Source organism: Triturus cristatus, chromosome 6 (assembly GCF_964204655.1).
Source record: "Triturus cristatus chromosome 6, aTriCri1.1, whole genome shotgun sequence".
Lineage (NCBI taxonomy): Eukaryota > Metazoa > Chordata > Amphibia > Caudata > Salamandridae > Triturus > Triturus cristatus.
Window position 1 is genome coordinate 894,241,759 of NC_140589.1, and position 20,614 is coordinate 894,262,372.

Genomic DNA, 20,614 nt, shown 5'->3' on the forward strand with positions numbered 1-20,614 from the left:
CAGTCTCTAGGTTTGTGTTGTGACTGCACAACAATTGTCAACCATATGGGCGTATGATCCGAAAGACCCCTCGCTAAGTATTCAATTTTTTGTATTTCGCTCACTTCTCCTGCCAGGGTAAATATATAGTCTATTCTCGAGAATGCCTTATGAGCCCCAGATTAGAAGGAATATGCTTTTGTCTGAGGGTGCTGTTTCCGCCACAGGTCTGTAAGTGTCAGTGTGTCTACGAACCACGAACCGTTTGAGCGGAGTTTCCCTAGGGCCACCTTGATGGACCGTTGTGCGATCCCATGTAGGATCCCTCACATCATTAAAGTCTCCCCCTAGTATGTGAGTGCTGGAACCTGCTTCAAGAAGAATGGCTGCCAGTCTATCCATTGTCTGCCTCTGTAGCCTGGGAGGCGCATACATGCTGATAAGTGTAATGTGTCTCCAGTCCCAAAGCTCCTGTACTGCCACATATGTCCCATTGGGGTCACTCCAAGTGCGTTCTACCCTGAATGGTGGATTTTTCTTAATCAATCTCGCGACCCCCCGCGCCCCAGTGGAGAAACCGGTGAGTTTTTTCTGTCATTTGTGTAATTGCTTATGTACAACGTCTGATGTTTCGTTATTTATTGTTTTGTTAAGTTGTTGTTATTGTTCTTTTTCTATGTTGACTCTGGTCCCACCATGCTTTTTTCATTCATTATCTTGTATTCACGTTATGTGCTGGGTTAGGATGTATTGTATTTTATCTTTGTTACCTATTTTGCACTATATACAAAAAAAAGAAAAAAATGGAATCTTATGAAAGTTATACTACTTGAAATAAATTAATTTAGTTTTTACTATACTCTTGGTCTGTGGGTGTGAGTAATATTATGGACTTAAAGCCCAACATTGAATCACATATGTGAAGGAAGTTGTGTTGTTTTTTGATAGAGAAACCCGCGTGTGCCAGTGTTATGTATGGTCTACGGCCCAAGAAATTGCATCTCGTACCCTGTAAGTGTGTTTCCTGTAAGAGGATCACATCCGGCTTCAGCCTTTTACAATATGCCGCTACCAACCCACGTTTGACCTTGTTCCCCATTCCATTGACATTCCATGATAAAACGGAGTATGGGGAATAATTAACTGTCATTCTTGTCGTGTCCGCATTCCCCTTGCATCTCCCCCCGCTCCGCACCCTCCCCCTTTTCCCTCCTGAGTGGCCACAGCACATACATACCTACATAAGACATTCCTTTTTTTGTTGCAACAAACCATATCAAACTCACCCCTACCTCCCTCCCTCCGCCCCCCCACCCCACGTTCAACCCCCACCCAATCGACTCCCCTACAGCTCAACGTGACCAACTTTGTCACTTGGATCAGGAGAGGTCTGTCGCCCCACCCCCCCCCCCATCTAATAAACCTTCAAATTAAATTACTCTAAAAGACACAAAAATAGAAACAAAACTGTACACACAAAGGGAGGCGAGGAAGCCCCACTCTCTGCTTACTGTTCGCGCCACTCTTCCAGCACAACTCAGCTCATCATAGGGCCACCTCTCCGTGTTCAGTTTGCGCCTCCGGTCCGCCCACCATGTCCGACCCCCCCCCTGGTTTTCAAGGAGGTTGATGTCCTGCAAGAGGGGGTGTTCCCCTTCCGAGTCCGTAGTGATTTCCTGACCTGTACAGTCAGCCGACCTCAGGTGGGCCGCGTCTTCTCCCACATGGCTCTTATGATGTCCGTCTCGTAGCGATATGCTCTCAGAGTCTGACGCTCTCAGGTCCTACCCACGGCCCCCCTGGTGTCATATGGAGTCGTCCTGTTAGGGACCCTCTGGGATGTCTCTCCTTTTCTCCATTCGGGCCTCTGCGTCCGGGGTCTGTTATTGCGTCTGTTCGGGGCCCTCCCGTTGGGCGATCGCAGAGTCCCCATGGGTCTAAGCACCGGGCGTTCCTCGATCCAGTGCCATGCCTCCTCTGGTGTCGTAAAGAACATTGTCTTGGCCTGATATACCACCTTTAGTTTTGCCGCGAAAAGAAGCATGTAGGTAATTTGCATCTGTCTCAACTTGTCCTTGACCGAGTCGAACAATTTACGCTGTTTCTGGACTTCCAGAGAATAATCCGGAAACACCATGATTTTGGCATTGTGGATCTTAATTTCCCCTTTCTTCCGAACACCTTGAAGGAAGGACAAGATCCCTGTCTTGGTAGTTGAGAAACTTCGCAATCAATGGTCTTGGCGTCGACCCTACTAGATGCCGTGCCCCTGGGATTCGGTGTGCCCTCTCGATGATGAAGCACTGTGAAAAGTGTGTTTTAGGCAGGGTATCCGTCCCCTCGATGTTTTCTGGAAAACCAATAAAGCGAAGGTTATTCCTCCTTGCCCTGTTTTCCGCATCGTCCACCTTGCACAGTACTTCTTTCATGGCTGTCTTCAGTTCTGTAACCTCCTTCCGGAGGGTATGCGTAGTGTCCTCCACCTCAGATATTCTGTGCTCCGCCTGCGTGACTTTTTCTGACACATTCCGTAGATCCAGACGGAGCAAGTTGACATCAATCTTGATGCCGTCGATGTTGCCTTCAAGGGCCTCCCTGGAGGAACGGATAGCTTGAAGGAGAACATTATTATCCGGTGTATCCATGGTGGGCAATGCAGGGGGCTCCGTCCCCAGCAGGGGTTTTGCAAATGTATCCAATTTGCCCTGCTTCTGCGCTTTAGTGTCCTTGTCCCGCGCCATTGGTGAACTTTCTCCTCGGTGCCTGGGTGTCGTGGCTAAACCACAGGATTCACTTCGCCCTACGTTAAGGGATTCGCAGTGTCAGCTTTAAGAGGTCTCTGAAGGTGCTACTGTTTCACCACCGGGCCCTCCACTGTGCATCGCCGGCCTCCACGTGTTATACTTCCCAACTTATGCGGCTGCACCAGTGCTGCCTCTACCATCAGCGCCCTGCCACCTCACATCCAGTAGGCTGATTTCATCCATCCGCACCCATGCGACCAGAACTCGCCAGCCTTGCGCACAATCCTGCCTGCTTCTTGTTCCTCACCCCTGACGTCATGCATGGACCGCCTCACGTTGTCCGGTGATGCCCTGGCAAGTGTCCGGCACCCCCTCGACAACCGGTATCAGCAACAGTTTTCTGTATTGCGGATCAGCCCCACAGCTTCCTCCTGGCCATTGGCCTCACACCGGCACCGCGTTTTGCTGGCTCACCCTTCCTGGTGCATCGCCTGATCGCGTCCCTCAGGCTACCATTGGCCTTTCCTTAGGCACCTGTCTCATTGCAGCCTTCCGGTCCTGGCGCCCGTCAATCACCCTCTCCTCCAATCCCCCGGGTGCACCACCCGGTTATCTGCCACTGGCAGGACTGCTTTGCCACTAGCCTCAGCCTCCGGCACTGTCCATAAATGTTCCCACAGCCCAACGGTCCTGAAAGGCGGGGGGAGCAGGGGAGACAACTCCAGTAACCCCCTGTGTCCACCGACCCGTAATTATCTCCGCCTCTCCTCTTTTGTGGCCTCAGACACGGATCCTGCTCCTGCCGGGGGGGGGGGGGGGACCCCGGAGGGGAAAGAGAAGCGGCGGTCCTGTCACTCTCCCCCCCGCACCTCAATCGTCCCGGAATCGCCAGCAAACTACGCTCCCAGCCTCGAACCCTCACAGAGGCCACCGGATCTTCAGGCTTGCAAGAGGAGCCGGGCGCGAACACAGCGCCGCACCGCCTGCCTCTCTCCGGCTGGCAGCCGCCGTCGCACCGCAGCCACCCTCACTCCTCGGTTTCCCCCAGTGCTTCTATCGGCCCATCGGGTGGTGGGCAGGAGGGAGAGAGAATGACACGGCTCCAACAGTCGCCCGACTGCTCTCCGCTCTTTAGTCTTCCCAGGGAGCACAGCGAGGCCTCACACTCCTGGAGGCGGTGTTCTGCCCGGCCGTCCAACTACACCGCCCCCTCTGCCGCTATCTTGTTCTCAGGCAGCATTTGCTTCTTTCCACACTTTCTGGCCAGGTGTGCCTCAAACGGGGCTCCAGGACCCGGTTCTTCCCTTACACGGTGGTCCCCCTTACCTTACACAAGGGTGCACGTTCATGGGCCATCCGATGGCTCAGGATAACGTCAGGATTTCTTGTGGGCTGGAAGAGCTCCGGCAGGACACGTCTAGTCTGCCATGCAGCTTAGCCACGCCCTGTCAAGCCTAGCCATTATTGACCATAAGATAGATGCTGTAACAACCAAACCACAAGGCAGAACGACTTAATTGACAAAACAAATGCATTGATGGGGCAGAAAGAAAGATATCAGATTTAGTTGATGATACTAATGCAACAAATCTTGAAAGTGCAACAGATGGAAAAATCATTGCAGTCATAAACGAGGACTTAGAAGCTTGGTTGCATCTCATCACTATATGTATAATAGGTCTGACGGAAATCACCAATATGGGCAGACTGAATCAGATATAGAAATGTATGTAGGCTGACCAACAGGGGCGCTCCAGTCGCTCAGAAGTGTTCCTGGTGGAGATTACTCCTAAATTCCTCCCTCCGACACCCCCACCAGAACCCACTCCTAGATTGACAAATTACTTAATTACCGAGAGAGAGATAGCCTGCGGTGCATTCATAGTGAAAGGGTCCCATAACAAAATAGGGTATTATCATATCCATATATCTGGCCTTCACGGTTGCTGTTCAAGAGGGCTTCAGTGACTTACCTTTTGAAGAGCAGCATTGCCCAGAGTCATGGCTTTGCTTCTTGTATTTTTGGCGGAATGACTTCAACAACAGTGAGTCTAACAACTTTGTTTTGGGATGTGATTTTCTTCTGACCTTGCAATCGTCCCAAGCATTGGCCGCAAATAACTTGGCCTCCCTTTCTTTAATAGCTTTGGGGGTATGCTCTTATATGACTTGAACAACCTTGCGTGCACCAAAGATAGATGTCTTGGGGGGCATGCTCTTACATGACTCGCACAACCTTGGGTGCACCAAATATAGATGTCTTTAAAGTCTGTGATGAAAATGTGTCCATCAGAATCCTTGCAGGGATGAAAACCTGAAAGTTTAGTGGGTGACATCTCTGCACTGCACCAAAGAGATAGTGAGAAGACAGAAAATGATGAGTGAAAAAGGTGTCAAAACTTGAAGAGCGTGAGCGTTGATTACATCCGCCTCACGTGATCCAGGGCCAGTACTTAGATTACTTAGATCTTTACCCGCCGACGGCGGCCATCTTGGAGTGTCTTTCGGAACACATAAAAATCACTCGGTCGGACACTTAACCTATAACAATTACAAATCAGCATACTAGAGTGCAGAAATTGCAAAAAATTGGCAAAATGCCTATCAAGTGTATACACACACAGGTTGATTTAATCTTAATCCGCCAGTGTCGGCCATCTTAGAGTGTCAATTAGAACTGCATATTTATATGCCAAAAAGGCAACCGATTTTTTCTTGAGAACCTATCAAGGGTGCATCCCACTTCATATTTTAAAATCAAATCAGGAGTTCCTAATATGGTCCTTGTACATGTGTAATTTACTCTCAACACAACTACACCCATTCTGGGAGAATTCTCATCATTTACTTCTCATGCAATGGCGCATTTCTCATGATCATTTCTACAGTCAAGTCTACTAGACCCATAAATATACCTTCTGTTGTCATTTTCCAGGGTATTTCTAAGGTGTTACTGTCTATTGACTTTATTCCACTCAATGTGGTCATTTAAACCTGTTTGATCCACTTTTTCAGTAAAAATCCAACAAGCTTCTCTGGTTGCGAACACCTTCTCTATACTGTCGTTACTAGCTAGCACCCTCTCCAAAACAATCCACTTCAGGGCCTGCGGATCATGTTTGGATTAAAAAAAGTGTTGTACCAGACGTGTAGTGAGTTTACCAGCTTTGATGGTACTCAAATGTTCTTGAATCCGTACCTCCATTTTCCTTGTCGTAAGGCCAATATACTGCAACCCACACTGACAAGTGAGTCTATAGATCACATTTATTGTATTGCAATTTGAAAATGTGTTTAGATACCATTTTTGCCACTGTTTAGGCTTACACAATTAGTCTTCTCTGTCAAATTGCAGACAGAGCAACTGCCACAAGGATAATGTCCAGTCGGCATTGATGAAATTCTTTGTTTCACTTGTGGTCGTGTGTGCACTAACTTGTCCTTTAAGTTAGTTGCACGCCTAAACGCAAATCTAGGTTGTGGCATTTTAACATCTACAGTGGACAGCAATGACCAATGTTTCCTCATTGTTTGCCTTATCTTAGAGGCCAGGGGATCATAGGTCATCCCAACGGTCAAACAATCACCTACTCGTCTTGTGTTTCTTTCTAAGAGTGCCTCCCGTGGTGTGTTTCGGGCTCTTTTACATGCTCTGTTAATTATCTTTTTAGGATATGCTCTTTGTGTCAATTTACTCGAAAGCTCATCTGCTTGCTGTGAAAAAGTCTCTAAAGTGGAACAGTTACGTCGATACCTAAAAAACTGTCCCACCGGTAAATTGTCCCGCAAAGCTCTCGGGTGATATGACTGATAGTGTAATAATGAATTCCTATCAGACCCTTTTTGATGAACCATTGTATTCAGTTTGTTACCCTGTACATTAATATCAAGGTGTAAATACACTGCATGCTCATTACTTAATGTCCAGGTGAATTTTAAACAGGGGTCAAGACCATTCAACCAATTCAGAAATTCTAAAAGGGTGTTCTCATTCCCTTTCCAAATGCACAAAACATCGTCAATATACCTCTTCCAGAGGCAAATATGTTTCTGGAAGGGGTTCGACGAATGGTACAAGAAGTGTTCCTCAAACTGGCCTACATAAATGCAGGCCAGGCTCGGCGCAAAAGTTGCGCCCATAGATGTTCCGGACACCTGTAAATACAGGTCATCTTTATAGCAGAAATAATTACGTGTAAGAGCAAGCTCAATACACTGGAGCACAAATGATTGGGTGCATCATAAAACCATTCCTGCTCCCCCAGGGCCCTCGCTGCTGCCACCAGCGTAGCCTCCTGGGGGATACTGGTATAAAGTGACTCGATGTCGATTGTAAGCAAGAACTGTTGTGAAGAATCAAATTCCAAGTCATTCAAAATATTTAGGATATCTGTCGTATCCTGGACATATGATTGTTGTCTCAGGACTGATTCTCTTAAGAAGAAATCCGCGAATTGAGAAAGTGGCTCGAGAATAGAGGAGATTCCCGAAACTACGTCCCGGAGGCGGCCGTTGTACTTTATGTACCTCCGGGAGTATATAAAAGGCCGGTGTTCTGAGCTTATTATTAACTAAAAACTCTGCCTCTTTACTCGTAATCCAGTTCCTGCTCCTTGCTTCTGCCACCATCTTGGTAATCAGATCCTGTAGTTCATGTACAGGATCTCTAGGGAGGGGATGGTAATTTTTCCACTCACCTAACAGTCTCCAAACTTCAAGATCATAATCTGAAGTGTTCATAACCACTATGGCCCCGCCCTTATCGGCACTCTTTATGGTTATCTCAGCATTATTCTGGAGGGTCTTCACCGCCTCCCAGTCCTCATGGCTCATATTATTAAAAAACCGCCTGTGCTGGTCATGTTGTTCCAGTTTGGAAATCTCTTCCAATACCCTTTGTTCAAACACTATAACTTCTGGACCCACTGCAGAACTAGGTGGACAGAACTGAGACGGACGTCGTAAATTAGTTGAAAAAAGAGACTTTGGTTCTAATTCTCTATTAGCAAAAAACTTTTTCAGTTTAATTTTTCTCATAGTCTCCAAAAATTCCATCCTACATTTAAAGGCATCATGTCGTGGGGTAGGGACATATCCTAACCCTTTATTAAGGACTCGCAACTCACTGGATGTTAATGCATAGTCAGATAAATTCATCACTATGCTATTCAAGACGGGGTCCTGCCCCGACTGCGGGTTATCCGTGGGGAGAACATAGGCCATTGCTGTCCTTGATTGTGAATCTGTCGTGCACGGCCTCTGCCCTTCTGTCCGCCCCCTCTGCTGCCCCTGTTGGTGGGTCCTAAAAAAGAGCGTAACAAAGCCCCCAGATCTTTGTTGGATTTATACTGAGGATCAAACCTTACTTCCCCCTGGTTGGATGGTTGTGCACTCTCTTCCTCTTCACTAGAGGTATTCTCAAAAGTCCAGTTCTGAGGAGTCCTTCTCTGTTGTTGTCTGCCCCCCCTCCGATGACTAAACTGTGGTACTACTTCAATTCCCTGTTGGTAATGTTTATCATCTACATAGGGGAAGGCCCATTCATGAGTATATATCTCAAGATTCCTCTTCAGGCCCTTAATTTTTTGATTCACCATATAATGCTTATAATCTGCTAAATCCTCTTGAATTCGCAGTAGTTGCTCTTTCGTGTCTGTGATGGTTGTGTCTTTCTTCAAAGTTTCTTCTAATTCTAAGATCTCCACCAGTAATTCGTCACTCAATCTCTTCGCGGTATTTATAATTCCCGATGTGTGCTGGAGCTGCCCCTGCTAGTTTACTAGTAAGAATTGAACCACGTATTTTTCTGGAGGACAAAAAGTTCAGACTAGATTGGAGTTGTATTGCCAACAAATGTACAAGAGACTGGCTGATATTAATTATAAATACCGCGAAGAGATTGAGTGACGAATTACTGGTTGAGATCTTAGAATTAGAAGAAACTTTGAACACGAGGTAGCGTCAGTGCCGTTCTAAAAGCCGGGGAAAGAGTGTTTAACACAACCCCGTGTGGCATGGTGGAGGCTGGTATGAATGCCCTCAGCCTTTGCATGGTAAATACACTCAATTAGTATGGGTGATTGTTATGTAATAGACTTTTTTTTTTTTTGCAAATCTGTTTTTATTGTTTTTTTATGTATAGCAAAGAAAGAATACATGTTTCGGTAGGATACATTACACACAGAAGTATATGAACAGATGCGGGTTGCTGATCCGTGTCTGGCCTAGCCAGCTAGACATCCCCCACAATCAAGAAATGTACCAACTGCAACCTGCCCGGGAGCCGGGTGCATGTACCTCATCAGTTCCGGTGTTGTCTCTTAAAGAGGGGCAGCAGCCACCATATACCAGCCACTTAGCCGTACATGCAAATGTGTGTCACCCCAGCAACTTAGGCGTTGAGAACAAATGAGTCGTAAACATGTCAAAAAGAAAAACTCAGAACAGTGGCAGCCGAAATAGTTATACACATAGAGCTCCACCCCCGTGTCCCACCCACGACCCCCTCCCCCAGTCACCCCCAGGACAGCCCCCCCCCCAACCCCAAGATTGCAACCGTCCCCACGTGGCCGTAGGCGCCCCTATCTACGGGTCAGAAGCATCAGGGACTATGCTATCCCATCTACAGGGCAGCTGATCGCACGCCGTCACTCGCGCAGGCATTTCCAGCCATCCCCTCAAGGCCCGTGTGTCCCTCCCCTTCTAAACGCCGGAGCTCAGCAAGTAGTTGCTCCCAGCGATCCGCCATGGGTTCCTTCCGCAGCCCCAGGGTCTCCTCCCTGCGGATGGCCGTCCCCTCCGCCCTAGCCCACGCCTGGAATGAGGAGCTCCATGCCCGTGTGTGTGGTGAGTCATGTGCCTTCCATCTCCTGGTGATGAGGCGCTTTGCAACTACGAGCCCCAGGTCCATGAATCGGGACGTTACCTTGTCTTTGGGTGGTCTCGTGAAGTGGTGTAAAATGTGCACGGGCCAGTCAAATGGGATGTTGCGGCCCACACTCCCCTGCAGCAGCCCATTGACCTCTCTCCAATAGGCGCTCAACCCAGGGCAGCTCCACAGCATGTGCAAGAACCACGCCCCCGGTTCTCCGCACCTAGGGCAGAGTGCGTCATCGCGGTGAAAATACCTGTTAATCAATTCAGGTGTGAGGTAGGCCCTGTGTACTATGAACAGCTGGATTTGGCGGAACCGCATATTTCTGAGGACACGCACTGGGCCTTTAAGTACCCTCTCCCACTCCTTATCCGCGAATGGCCTCCCCAGGTCCTGCTCCCACTTGACGCGGAGCGGGCCCAGATCAACCGCCGTGTGCTCCCGCAGCGAAGCCGCGAACCAGCGGACCAGGTGCCCGCCCCTCCCCATGACGTGCAGGTACTGCACGGTCAGGTGCTGGCGGGGCTCCGTAGTCATGTTCCCCCATTTAGCGGTCAACCTCGCCAGGAGCGAGCGGTGTGTAAGGAACCCGCCGGGCGGGAGCCCTTCCTCCGACACCAAGGTCTCATACGGTATTAGCTCACCGTCCCTGTATAGGTCCCCCAGCGTGTGCACGTCAGCCTCCCACCAGCCCGCCAGTGCAGGGGCCGCAAGCACCCCTCCGCCTCCGGGGGAGCCCTCCAGGGGTATTGCCGGCGCGTATGGAACAACCGCGCGAGTGAGGCACAGAGCCCTCCGGAAGCACCTATGTGCCACAGCTAAGAGGAGCGGCAGCGGTCCCGTGACCGCAGCTAGGGGGTGAAAGAGTCCGGTCACACGTTCCAGCGAATAGGGCGCCTCTGCCGTGGCTGTGTCGTCCCTGCCTCTATCAGCCAACCATCGTGCTACCCATTGTAGCTGGGCGGCCAGGTAGTAGTGCTCAAAACAAGGAGCCGCCAGACCACCTCTGTCCGTTGGCAGATATAGTTTTGCGAGCGCAAGCCTGTGTCTCGCGGCTCCCCAAACAAAATCCCGCAACATCCTAGCGAGTGTACCAAAAAAGGCGGGGGGGACATACGTCGGTAGGTTAACAAAGAAGTACAGAAGGCGGGGGAGCATGACCATTTTGGCGAGTGCCACCCTGCCCGTGGTCGTCAGAGGGAGTGTGCTCCAAAAGTGCACCTGCGACTTGAGCGCCGTGACCGCCCTTCCCAGGTTGCCATCAAATAAGTCAGTCGGGCAGCGATATATTTTCAGCCCCAGGTACCGAAAGGTGCCCTCCCTCCATTGAACCGGCGTGCCATTCAGGTGATAGCCCGGGTCCTCCGTCCCTGCACTAAAAGCATATAGGCAAGATTTGCCTGCATTCACGTGGAGCCCCGAGATGGTGGCAAAGGTCTGCAACAACTGGGCCAACTGTTCCGGGATGCATCCCACATCCTTGACGTATACCAACAGGTCATCGGCGTAGAGCGACACCTGATGAACAGCGTCCCCCAGCGGTATACCATCTCCCAGGGTCATCCGCATGGCCGCCGCCAAGGGCTCCATCGCCAGGGCGAACAGCAACGGGGACAGAGGGCATCCCTGCCGGGTGCCCCGGCCCACCGGCACCGCCTCCGAGACACAGGGGCCCAGCCTGACACGGACCGTGGGGTTCCTATAGAGCAGGTCAACCATTCTGAGGAATTCCCCGTCCAGTCCGTACTGCAACAATACCGTGGACAGGTAGCCCCATTCTAGGCAATCGAACGCCTTCTCCAAATCAAGGAGGAGGCACCCTGCTCTGGGCCACCTGTGCACGGCCTCGCCAGCCACCCTAAAGTATCTCCTAAAGTTCAATGACGTGGACCTCGCAGGGACAAACCCGTTTTGGTCCGGATGTACCAAATGAGGAACCACTGGCGCCAGCCGGTCCGCCAGTGTCTTCGCTAGGATTTTGTAATCCACGTTGCGCATTGCCAGGGGTCGGTAGGAGCCCAGGGATGTGCGGTCACGATCCGGTTTAGGCAGGGAAACCAGGAACGCCTCCCGCATGGAGGGTGGAAGCGACCCGTCCTCTAGTGCCTTGTTGTAGAGCGCACGTAGCAGCGGCACTAGAGACTCGCGGTATGCCTTGTAGTACTCCGCGGGCAGTCCGTCCGGCCCCGGCGTTTTTCCCGACGTCATGGCCTGTATCGCCTCCCCAATTTCCTCCAGGGAGAGGGGCCCACTGAGCGCTTCGTTATGTTCCCTGGAGGCCATGGGCAAGTGGACAGAAGCCATAAACTCCCCAAGGAGGTGCCGGGGACCCGTCCCCTTGGCCGTGTACAGTCGCCTGTAGTGGTCCGTGAAGGCCCGATGTATTTCACGCTGCGTGTACACCACCACCCCGTCTTCCGTGCGGATCGCCCCGATCGGGTCCCGACGATCCTCCTGGCGGATTAACCAGGCCAGCAGTCGGCCCACCCTGTCTGCTCTAGCATGTGTTCTGGCCGTGTGCGCTGCATAGTTGTTGCAACGGAGCCGCTCCAGGAGCTCCGCATGTTTCCCACGGAGATCCTCCAGGCTACGGGAGTGCCTACCCCCTCCTTCTCCCTCCCTCTCATACTGCAAGAGTTCGTCCTCGAGGCGCGCCAGAGAGTCGGAAAGGGTCTTACGTATGTTCCACTGGGCCCCCAGGCAGTGCCCCCGGACGGCCACCTTCCATCCACGTCCCATTCCACCAAGGCACTACCTGCCGTCCCCTCATTTGTGTCAAAATATTCCAGCACAGCCGTGCCAAGGGAGGAGCGGAACTCCGAGTCCTCCAGCGCGCTCGGCTGAAGTCGCCAAGTAGGCACCGGCGGGCGATCCGCCACCCAGCCAATCCTAAACCACAAGGGGTTATGGTCGGAGTGCGTCCGCCCCAGGTACTCCGACTGCTCGATAAGTGGGAGCAAGGACCGGGAGCCCACTATCCTATCCAACCGTACGTGCAGGTCATGAACTGCTGAATAGTAAGAGTATATCCTGTCCTGCGGGTGTAGTATGCGCCACAAGTCCTGCAGTGACCAGTGCATGAGCCAGTCTCCCAGCGCCCGGGCGCCGGACTCTGCCACCGTGGCACGGAGGGGAGGGAAGGATCTATCTAACTGAACATCCAACACCATGTTGAAGTCTCCTCCCAGCATCCAGGGGAGCCCAGCATAAGGGTGTAGAAGCTGTGTCAATCGCATTAAAAAGGAGGCCTGATCCACGTTAGGCGCATACAGCGAGCCCAGCAACATCTCCTGCCCATTCAGCTTCTAGCGTGTATCTGCCTTCCCTATCCACCACCACCTCTTTGCAATCGAAGGGGACGCCTGCCCGCACCCAGATCAGCGTGCCCTGTGCGTGCGCCGAGTAAACAGTGCCATAAGTCTGCCCCCTCCAACGCCTGGAGAGTCTGCCCAGCTCCGTCTGGGACATATGCGTCTCCTGTAGGAGGGCAATCCCAACAGAATGGCGCTGTAGGTAGGAAAAGATGGAGTACCGCTTGGACGGCGTGTGCATGCCCCGTATGTTCCAGGTCACAATGTTGGTGTTCGCCATCGCGAAGCCAGTCGAGCAAGCCGGGCCGGGGGCAAAGCGCCTGCGCCGGGGAAGGGAGGTGGGCCGCAGTCCGGGGGGAGCATGTTAATGCGCTGCCATACAAAGAGTGTAACTACCATGAACAATTTAACAAATGGGGCGTATTCCCAACGGGGCATCCGTCCAAACTTCTGAGATGCTAAGTAAGATTAGGCTATGGCAGGGTGGTGCTTGATGGGGTTCGTGTGAGTTGAGCTACGCGTTGGGACCGGTTCCCCTCCCCTATCTCCGCTGAAAGAAGGAGGGGCAGCATCGTGGCAAGGACCAAACTGCCGCGCAGGCCCAGCGCAAGGCGCGGCGGAGGGAGCCCGCAACTGTGACATCTAGTGGGGCGCACCATATGCCACACGCCCCCACAAGGCCAGTCGCTCCCAGCGTGAGTCCCTCCCCCCCCCAGCGGGTCCTAGTGTCCCAGGGCCACCCAGCAAGGCGCCACGGCAAGTGCGCGGCCCCATCTAACCTGCATGTTCCCCGCCCAGACCGTAACATTGCAACATCTGATCACACCATCAGGTCGGCAGTCTGTGGGGTCACCACGGGCAAAAGCAAGTCTTCTGAGACCCCTGTGGACGGGGACGACGCCCCGCTCGTGCCCGGGGCACTGTGCATACCAGTCTCCATTCGCCCACTGGCAGGCGATGCACCAAGCGACGCCACTGCCTCAAGTGCCTTTTGCCGCTCCATCCGCATTCTCTCCGGACTAGGTGCCACCCTTCCCGGATGCGCTAGTGGCCGTGCCCCTCTGCGCCCCCGTCTTCTGGATCGTCTCCCAGGGCGGCCTTCGCTGTCCGGACCATCGGGTCTCGCCTCCGTCCACTGCCCCGTCTCCTCCAGCCAGTCCCACACGTCCGCCGGGGAGTCGAAGAATCGGGTCCCCTCTTTTGCCACCACTCGGAGGCGGGCCGGGAACAGCAGTAAGGTAGCGCCAGCTCCCGGAGCTGCCTCTTCACCGCCATGTAGTTGCTTCTTCGCCGCTGCACGGCTGCAGTGTAGTCCGGGAATAGCATGACTCGGCTACTGCCCACTGTCAGGTCGCCAGATTTCCTGGTTTCACTCAGGACTGCATCCCGGTCCCGGTAGTTGAGAAGCCTGAAGAGAAACGGCCGGGGCCGGGCCCCCGGCTTGGGCTTCTGTGCTGGCACCCGGTGTGCCCGTTCCACCACGAAGTGCTGGGACAGCACCCCTTGAGGCAGGAGATCACGCAGCCAGGTCTCCACATAGCGCTCCGGGTGCCTACCCTCCACTCCTTCCGGAAGGCCCACTGCGCGGATGTTGTTGCGCCGGGAGCGCCCCTCGCATCATCCACCCGATCTTCAAGCGCATGGACCCGGTCTAGCACATCCTGCAATGCTGCGCTGTGACTCTGGACAACAGGTGGGAGCTCCTGGAGCGTCTGGTCGTGTGTCGCTACCCTCTCAGCTAGTTTGCGATGGTCAGCATGAAGGAGGGTGAAGTCCGATGCGACCTTGTCAATCATTGTTTCAAGGGACTCCCGTGTTTGGTCCAGGGTGGCGCTAAGTCTCTCCACCGCCTCGAGCATGGTGCCCATTTTAGCGGAGAGGGCCGCCGCTTGCGGCTCCGCACCTCCCTCCGAGCGCCCCTGCGGGGGGTCCAGGCTCCCGGCGCGCAGCTGTCCCTGTTGTGATTTGTCTCGAAGCCGGCCCATCACGTACTGCTGGGCGGTCGGCATTCACAAGTCGTCCCAGGCGTCGTAGTCACAACCAGGCATGGGCTCTCCGGTCCCGCCGACACTCCGTCCTGTGTGGCCACCGGGGCCCTCCTCGGCCCCCGGGGCTCAGTCGCTGGGCCGCAAACAACCAGAAGAGGACCGAGAACACCTACCCGACCGGTGCCCGCTAGCGGACCGCTGCACTCTATCTGCGCCGCCTTGACTTCGCGCCCACTGGGGTGTTTAATCGGTCCAAGCGTACCAGCCCCGTCAGCCGGCCTCATGGGTGGGGGGCCCCACTCCCTCAGTCTCCGCTCACCGCTCCCCAGCTCACCGTCTCATGGGGGGGCCCCAGACTGCTCCGCCGTGTGCCGGTCGGCGATCCCTGCAGCGTCCGGCAACCCAGGTGCTTCTGCAGCCGCACCCAAAATGGCGCCTCCCACTGAGTGGCGTCCGCCCCTGCCTATGCCAGGCCTCAGGTTCAGCAGCAGCCGCCCGCGTCGCGGCCTCCGGGTCCTCCGGGCTCTCCAGGCGCACTTCTGTACCTCTCGCCGCCTTACGTCCCTCAGCGTGCACCGGCTCCAGGCCACCCCAGTCCAGGCTCCTGTGCCTCCCGATGTCAGGGCCTTCCGCACCGCACATCTCTCACCCAGTCATGGCGGGCTCACGTTCATCAGGGGGACCGACACAGGCCCCCGACCCCAGCTCACCGCACTGTCCAAGTCTCGGCGACGGCTCGTGGCCTCAGGCTTCCTCTCGCAGTCCGGATCTCTTCATCCACTTGGGCCACAGCCCCACGATGCACCTTCTCCAATCGCCCCACAGGGTGCAGCAGGTCTCCAGCGGTCAGTCCCGGTCACCGCACTCCGCCTTGCGCCACCGCTTCTGGGCCCCTCTCAACGCCCCAGCGCTCGGCAGGGATCCCGCTGGGTTGCGCCCCCAGGCGCCGTCGGCTCGTAGCTTGCAGGTCTCTCCGCTCGGAAGCGCCGTCTCAGAGCCTCCGTCTAGTGCCAGCGCGGGCTCCAGCGGCCGGCCCCTCCTCACAGGCCGCCGCGCACGTCCTCGTCTCCCGAGCCGCGCCGGGTCCCGGCGCCGTGTAATCGCCGCCCGCTGGGCGGCGCGGACTCCTCACAGCCTCCTCTCTCCGGGCCCGTGCCCTGCCGCCACGTTCTGTCCCCTCACAGGATCATCGCCAGGATTGTCAGGAGGTAACGGTTGGAGCCTCAATAGCTCGCGTCCGCCATGTTGCCCGTTTGGCCACGCCCCCCATTGTTATGTAATAGACTTGACAATGAATACAAGTGGTTGGTCCGTTTTTATTGACAAGAGAATAGAAAACTGCTATTCTTTTCTTTCCTGTTTTTAACAGCCCTTCCGCAACATAAAAGTATTTGTCCAGTGAGGCGAGTGATTGAAACCCTATGCCCCGATGAATGAATTGCCACAACAATGGTAAATGAAACATGTTGGCATTCCTTGTAAAGGTTAGCAATATACAGTGCTTTTAATTTGAGTAAACTCACAAGTTCGAATAAAGAGGGCGACCCGAAGTGAGTTTTAACTCAATTTTACAATATTGCTTGGAACACCTGTTTCTTTGCAATACACTGGTTTCTTTCTTTTCATGGGGACAGTGAAACTTTCTTTTTCCTATCTGTTTCCTTTCTCTTCATTGGACACTATTTTCTTGACTCCTGTGAGTGGGCAACCAATGATGATAAAACGTGGGCATACTGGCGAGAACCGGCTGGTAGCCTCCCTGGTGTTGCGTACTTGAGGTGCCTTCTAACTTTCACATTTATTTTGTTGAGATTTCTTTACTCACCTACTGTGGGGGAGTTACTGTCAGGTAGCGGAGTGCTGTTTTGCAGTTTTATTTCCATTTTTTTCTTAAATCCAAGAGGTCTAGGACTACATTACATTGGACATGATGCCAGAGATTGGGGGGAGATTGGTATTCCCACTAGAGGTGTAGGTCCTAAGTAAAAGTGTGAATCCTCTTTGTGCCAAGCCTTTATTGGTTTTGATTAGTGGCAGAGAATAGGTCATAACTTTGAAATGATTGATTCACAACAATTGCCCTTCTACACAATAATATTGCTCCGAATTCCAATAAAGTAGTCACTGAATCTTTGAAAAGAGCTAGAATGTATCAGTTAAGCCACCTATATAGCCCTATATAGACATGATACATTTCCAACCCTGCGGCATTTAAAATAAGGAAGGCAAGTCTCAGCATTGGAGACTTCGCATATTTTAGGTTGAAACATACTGATCGCTCCAGGCTAGTGGGGTTTGTAGTGGTTCCCACAGAACTCGTTCTATTAACACAGATTATCCTATCGAGTGACAATCGCACTGGGTTTCTAGACTGTATCCAATAATAGGCGAGGCCAGGGGTGAGGTTACATTGCGAATAGAGGAGGGTATGGGATGCTGATTTGGCTGTAACAGCCTGCATGATTCATTTGTACACCTGGATATAGCTGCTACCCCGGTGACCATGCTCTGGGAGTAGGCTTTTGATAAACTAAAAACAGTGACAGATCTAAGACGGGACAAACAGCCAGGGAGAGCCCTGCTTGGCATTGTGCAACAGAATTGAAACTGATTTGATGATTCACAGTACTGACATTACTACCAGCCACACAGAGCGTGGCTATGGTATGGTACAAGTGTAAGGGACATGCCATCTATAACTAAAGGGCCTAAGTTCATCTGAGAACCTTTACGATTTTATTTAGCCATGACTCAATCAAACCTGTCGTCCCTGACTCAAAGTCAGTAGTTACATTGCTGGCCACATTTAGCGCAATAATGCATTCACGTTCAATAAACGTTTATTAGCTTGAGCTGATTTGGGAGGTTTAACTGACTTGCTAGTTGTATAATAATATTATGATGGATAATTGACTCTTGTAATAGGGAGATTGGATTTTGGTGACTCTGGTTTGTTTAAATGATACAGTGACTGATACTTCCTGATGGGGTATGATACGTAAATTAATGTACTGGTATGTTAATACTTGTCATGGGGCTAAACATAATGATAGTAATATTGACGTATCCCGTGATGATGTGCTTAATAAAGCAATAATAATAAAAAAGTCGTAAGCTGGGACAGACAGAAGAGCAGACCCTGCCTTGTTACTTCCTCACTTTTGACCCAGAATCTGCTAACTCCCCTACCATCCACCAAACGGCAGTGCTAAGGAAATCTAATTAGCAACTATTGCTAAAAGGTCCTAATAGAATTTCTAAAGCTAGTCCTGGCTCCATCCTTCCGAACGTTGGTACCTGAGTCTCTACTCTCCAGTCACAGCAATGCAGGCAAAACAACTTCCACTGTCTGTGAAAGTTGCATCCATTCACCATCTTGTGTCATGTTTAACAAGGGGCCATCTAAATTGGATCCCACTGGTCACAGCAACCATAACTACACTACATACGGAGCTGTGCTAAAACACATGTACCATACATCCACTATGTACACTCACTCAACACACACGTCAGTTTAAGGGTCGGGTTGCCGCATCCCAGCTGACCTTTTCATGAGCAAGCTGGTAAACGGCACTATTGTGAGTGAGACGAAAGCTCTGCCCAGGTCTAATAATCCTCAAAAATTGTCATGCTGCCACCACAGCTGTCTCATGTGGCGTGGTTGGTAAAAAACAGATTGACTGGATTAGAACCCAGAGGAATTATCAGTGACTGAATTGTGCAATCCGCCCATCACTTTTGTGTTCCTTGGTGCAATGCCCTAAATGTGACGGGTATGCACAGAAGTGGGGCGCGTATTCACTGTGTCATAGGACTCAAGCTGCCCCCTTCTAAAGAGGCTTTAACCGGATTAGGGGTGCTCTTGTTCCCATTCAGAAGAGAACTGGCCTTGTAGTTCCGAATTGGACTGCTCCTATTGGAGCAAGACCAAGTCTAATTTGCATATGGCTGTTTCCTGTGGAAGGTGACTGACAAGGTAGGCAAAGGAAGATATACTGGATTACAGCCCAGAGAAATTACCGGTAGTTGAGATTAATTCAAGTAATCCATCCATCGCTTTTTGTTTTCCTCACTACCGCTGAACATCAACAACCCAAGACATGGACAGAAGTTCCATATTGCTACAATGGGTATACTTGGTGAGCCCCTAGGTCACAGCACAGAACAAATTGCCAGCTTAGTGTGCTAACTGGCCAAAATAAAAATAATGATACGAGCTTCTCATGCAACCGTGCACTCACAGCAGGGGTAGATGTCCCATAACATGCACATGACATTCACATTGCAACAACCATCAAGCAATGCAAAACATCTTTTTAGAAGTGATCAATTAAAGCACATGCATGACCAGAGGGCGGTTGGTACAATACTAGGTAACTTTGATATCCTAACTAAATGTGTATATTAATATTACCCGAATTTTTAAATAAATATTTATCTTGCTTTTCATGCAGATTACTCCAAAATATAGAACTATTGCTGCATGATATGCCATTGCAATTAAGACTTGGTAGTAAAATGCAAGTAGTTGATCAAACCACTGACCTTGAAGGCTCCAGCTATTGTTCGGTTTAATTTCCTGCTGTGAATGCCAAACGTGAGCTCGGAGTCCACTCCTACACAAAGATAAAAAAAATCATATCAGTTAAGAGTTGTAAACAACAGACTTTTGACATGTTGATGCGCACAAATATGTAACCCACTAGCACAAGTAGCCTACTTTCTTCTTCCTGCACCACCCAGCTAGTTGCCTAAAAGTCACTCCCACATTTCCCCGCCTTGACACACATGTAATGCTTTGCAGATTTGTTATGTATCATTTCTTTATAACTGTATTTTTAATACACAGATAGTAGAAGGCAGTATAATTCTCTGTTAATTTGTTTCTCATCTGACTGTCAAGCCAAACACACAGGCAACACATCAGTCAACCTGCTTCACTGAAAATTCTGATTACTATATGTTTGAAAAATGGATTCAGGAACTAACTCTCTGATTACACCATTATGCGCTTACTGCTCTCTGAAAGGCCGATTTGAAAAGTCTCTGGAAGTGAAAACAATGTCTCCTAGTGTTCCAAAATTTGTAGAGCCTAATTATGACTACTGCAGACCGATGGACCACCCGTAGCCATCGTGGCTGTGTGGGCACCAGCAGTCCGACTGCCCGATTACTAGTTGGGCGGTCGGACCGCCATGGGACTGCCGCAACTGCCAGGGTTTAGAGATTCCTGGCGGTGTTGTGGCGGTCTTACACCCGCAATATGCTTGGTGGTGCTGCAGCAGCACCACCAAGCATATTACCAGTTTCCTCTCCGCCACGGTTTTCATGGCGGTGAACCTGCCATGAAAGCTGTGATGGAGAGGAAACAAAGGGGGCCCTACAGGGCCCCCTGTTGTTTCAGGGCCATGGGGTGCGTGCAGGGGGGCACATTTTGTGCCCCCCTGGTTGCATGCAGCCCAGTTCCTGCACGGCATGGACTGCACCAGTCCATGCCGTGCAGGACCTTCCTTTGACGCACTCATTGCAGTGCCTTTTTCATAGGCCCTGCCAAAGAACCGCCTGCCAGAGACTAAAAAAGTCGTAATCTAGTGGACAGTGTCTGTAAGTATTAGGTGGTCTTGGAGCCGGGCTGCAGCGTGGTAGCCCCACTCTAAGACTGCCAAAGTCATAATTAGGCCCTAAGTGCAAACATATGTACAGCTCTCCACATTAATT

At 51.6% G+C, this 20,614-nt stretch overlaps 1 protein-coding gene across 1 annotated transcript in view; it reads right to left on the reverse strand.

Moving 5' to 3' along the window:
- Nucleotides 1-20,614, reverse strand: part of SCAF8 (SR-related CTD associated factor 8) — a 1,763,249-nt gene that overhangs the window by 221,496 nt on the left and 1,521,139 nt on the right. The window contains exon 22 of the transcript XR_014963046.1: nt 19,442-19,512. The gene's annotated coding sequence lies outside the window, so the exon portion shown is untranslated. The remainder of the gene's footprint in view (nt 1-19,441; nt 19,513-20,614) is intronic.